The 4,235-nt window shown below is 46.3% G+C and overlaps 1 protein-coding gene across 1 annotated transcript in view; it reads right to left on the bottom strand.

The window, feature by feature from the left end:
* The window catches only part of DDX23 (DEAD-box helicase 23), a 15,360-nt gene extending 12,050 nt beyond the window's left edge, over nt 1–3,310 (bottom strand). The window contains exon 1 of the mRNA XM_007452240.1: nt 3,228–3,310. The gene's annotated coding sequence lies outside the window, so the exon portion shown is untranslated. The remainder of the gene's footprint in view (nt 1–3,227) is intronic.
* Between the last annotated feature and the right edge of the window lie 925 nt (nt 3,311–4,235).

Consider the following 4,235-nt stretch of genomic DNA (forward strand, 5'->3'; position numbering starts at 1 on the left):
TGAGGGGCCGTTGTACCGCAAAAAAAAAAAAAAAAAAAGAAGAGAAAAAAATGAACAAGTAGCACTTTTAAAAGGCAGAGACAACCCATTTTACCTCAAAATTGCCAGTACATCAAGCATATCACATGGAAATTATACTTATGTCTTGTCCACTTATAGCCCTAAGAAAACAATCCAGGGACTTCGCTGGTGGCACAGCGGTTAAGAATCCGCCTGCCAATGCAGGGGATACGGGTTCAGTCCCTGGTCTGGGAAGATCCCCCACATGCCGCAGAGCAACTAAGCCCGGGCGCCACAACTACTGAGCCTGCACTCTAGAGCCCATGGGCCACAACTACTGAGCCTGCGCTCTAGAGACTGCAAGCCACAGCTACTGAAGCCCATGAGCCTAGAGCCCATGCTCTAGCCCATGCTTCACCTCAACGAGAAGCCCGCGCACCGCAACGAAGACCCAACGCAGCCAAAAATAAAAATAAATAAATAAAATAAAATAGCCCTCTTCTATTAAAGAAAAAAAGAAAACAATCCAGAGGAAAGGCCACCTTCTCTATAAAGCATCCTGGACATCAGCATTCTTTCGACAAATATTCACTGAGTACCTGGTAGATGCCAGAAACTATTCTAAGTACTAGAGATACAGCAGTAAACAAAACAAAGTCTCTGATCTCATAATGCTTAAATTCCAGTGAAGCAGACAACAGTTAGGCAGAAAGATAAGAGAAGTTCAAATAGTAATGAGTGCTAATGAAGAGAGTAAAACAGGGTGACGTGATGAGGAGCAGTATGAACAAGAGATAGAAGTCTCTGGAAAGAATTTTTTAGATGACATGTAAGCTGAGACTTGAATGATGGGAAATAAGAGTCTGCAAAATTCAGAGAAAGAATTTATTGGGCAGAAGGGACAGTAAGGCACTGGGGCAAGAACTAGCTCAGCATGTTGGCCAATTAAAAATAGACTCGTGTGGGACTTCCCTGGTGGTCCAGTGGTAAAGAATCTGCCCTGCAATGCAGGGGACGAGGGTTCGATCCCTGATCAGGGAACTAAGATCCCACATGCTGCGGGGCAACTAAGCCCGTGCGCCGCAACTACTGAGCCCGCACACCTCAACTAGAGAGCGTGTGCGCCGCAAACTACAGAGCGCGCCCGTGCACCACAACTAGAGAGAAGCCCACATGCTGCAACGAAGATCCTGCATGCCACAACGAAGACCCACCGCAGCCAAAAATAAAAATAAAAAATAAGTAAAAAAAATAAAGTAGACTCGTGTGAGGAATTCCTTGGCGGTCCAGTGGTTAGGATTCAACGCTTTCACTGCTGGGGCGTGGTTTGATCCCTGGTCAGGGAACTAAGATCCCGCAGGCTGCACGGCACGGCCAAAACAAATAGACTCATGTGGCTCAGCGGCAGTGACCAAGGGGGAAGACTGATTCGAGATGAGTTCAGGGAGGTAGGCAGGGGTTAGACCATGGAAATGTGTTTCAGGTCAGGGTAAAGGAACTTGGATTTTAATCTAACTGCAGTGGGAACCTTAGAAAAGTGTTAAACAGGAAGTGATGTGGTCTTATTTTACATTTTCAAAGAATTACTTCGGTGACTTTCAAGAAAATATACGGTAGGGAGGCAACAGTGGACACAGAACCACTGAGAATGCTATTATAGTAGTCCACACAAGAGATGACAGTGGCTTGTTCTAGGAAAGTGGCAATGGAGATGAAAAGAAGTAGAGGGCTTCAGGGTACATTTTGAAGGCAGAGCTGATAGGACTTACTGATGAAGGGAGGAAACAAAGAGGAGAGACAAACGTAACTCCTAAATTTACGGTCTGACCAACTGGTTAAATGGTTCACGGTGCCATTAGTGACCAGAGGAGACTGGGGAAGGAAAAGACTTAGAAGAAATCAAAAGTTTCATTTTGACCATATTGAGTGTAAGATGTCAATAAGAAAACCAAGTGGAGATTCCAGAAAGGCAGTTGGAAATGTAATTCTGCAACTCAAGAGAGAGTCTGGAGGCAGTAACTTGAGTTATCAATATACAGATTGCTTTTAAAGCCATGGGACGCTAAATGATATTACCTAAGTAGGCATTCTAGTTAAAGAAGAAATTAGAAGAGGACCCAGGATTGACCTCCGGAACACTGTAACATTTAGAAGTCAGGCACAGGAGGAGCCAGAAGAAAAAACTGGAAAGAAACAACAGCCAGTGAGAAATAAGAAAAAATAGTAAAGTACGGCATCACAGAAGTCAAATATGTGTTTCAAGGAGGGAGGGGTTACCTGTGTCAAGTGGAGAAAGACTAGAAGGTAAAGGAGTGACCCTTGCATTTAGAAAAACAGAGATGGCTTGGCAACCTTTGACAAGAGCTGTTTCAGTGGCATGGAGGGAGTAGAAGGCGGAGTGGAGTGAGCTTAGAAGAGAATGAGAAGTGCAAATAAGAAGAAAGTAAATGTAGGAAACTTTTATTATAGGTTCCACTTATCACAAACCTCCACATCTTTGAGCTCCTCAGTTCTTGTAGGGCAGGGGCAGAGTCTTTTTTTCATTCAATGAACTATGTACTTATCAAGCATCCACTATATGCAAGGCACCATGCTAGGCGCTGTGTGAGTTACAAAAGGAAATCAGGAAGATCCTGTCCACAGGAAGCTTACAAAACAATAGAGGGTTATGAGACACATAGCAAGACGCAGGCTCAAATGAAAATTATTGCAGGAGTTCAAAGAAGTTTACTTTCACTTGTAAAAGGGAATTTGGAAAGTCTGTAGAGGAAGCAGCTCTTGAGCACTGAAATACAGGTAGAATTTGAAGAGGTATAACTGAAGGTGCCAGGAAGAAGTCATTCCCGGAAAAAGAAATAATACAGGAGGCACAGAGGCGGGAAAGCATGACTGGTTCTGGGAGAAAAGCCAGAGTTTCAGTTTGGCTGGAGCAAGGGCTACTCGAAACACGAAGGAATAAAGTCGGACTGAGGGTATCACAGGTGCTGTGCGCGTGGGAAAAGGTCTAACATGAAACATCGTCCAGGGACCTGCCCTGTGCCCCCAGGAGCCAACACTCCCGCTGGGGCCCGCGCCCTTTCGCTCCTGCCCGCCAGAGCTTTCCAAGCTCGTGCCCCTTCCCTGAGGCGTTCTTCCCGTCTTATCCCGGAGACAGAAGCCACCGCTGTGCCCTCACTCTCGCCTTCTCTGCAAGCTCCTGGAAAACGCTTCCATCGCCCGAGACTCACCACTCTTGAGTCCGAACGGCCCAACGCGGCCTCAACGTCGCCGAGCAGTCGCCATCTTTCCCATTTCCTGGTCGCCGGGCTGCTCTCCCGGCCGCGCGGCAAGCTGGGAAGGCGAGTTCCTGGTGCTGGGCAGCGCAGGCCGAGAGCGAGGGCCTGAAAACTACCAATCCCAGAATGCACGGTGAGAGCGTCGGCCCCTGGCCGCGGGGGCCGCTGGGCAATGTGGTTCGCCAAACATTTGAGTCTGCGGGAGGAGGAGTTTTTCGTGGGCCGGCTTTTCTCAAAAGGTTTTTCTCTCCGCGGGCGCAGTCCTCCTGGAATATGCTGGGTTTCCTAGAAACTGTAGTTAATGACATCATGGCCTGTGGCTTACAACGGAGAAATTTAAGGCCTTCCTTAGATAGCAATAGCACGTAATTATAACTAGCAACTACAGTAATAACTATAAATACCGTTTATGGAAAAGCGTTTTTACAAAAAATCTTTGAGATAGATTATTAGCCCCATTTTACGGGTGGACAAACTAAAAGTTAAGTTACAGGAGCAGCCTAGTATTTCCTAATAAGGGCGGGACAATTCACGGTGTGAGACTATCCCAGGTTTAGGAGGACATTTTAGCAACCCTGGCCAGGCGGTAACACCCTGGTTACCGTGACAACTCAAAATGAGCCCACACAATGGATTCCAAAGGCCTCCTGGAAGGATGGTATCTCCTGGGCTGTGGCACCTGGTTTTCTCAACATTCCAGATAGGACTTGCCTTCTTCACGCTCTTGCTGTTTGGAATCTGGCCAGTTGTTTGGGTTATCTTAATACTTTTTTGTTCTTTCTTTCTCCTAGTTCCCTCTTTTCAGTCCTCCAATGAGATTTTTTTCCCCCAAAATTGTGCTTTCACTTTGTTTCTCTTTGGTCATATGGTTCATAATTCTACCCCCCCTTCCTCCCAAACAAAAACAAAAACTCTGGCAACTTCTGGGACGGTTTAGATAGATACCAGGAAGTAACTAAT

The sequence above is a fragment of the Lipotes vexillifer genome, unplaced genomic scaffold, assembly GCF_000442215.2.
Source record: "Lipotes vexillifer unplaced genomic scaffold, Lipotes_vexillifer_v1.1 scaffold422, whole genome shotgun sequence".
NCBI classification, from domain to species: Eukaryota; Metazoa; Chordata; class Mammalia; order Artiodactyla; family Lipotidae; genus Lipotes; species Lipotes vexillifer.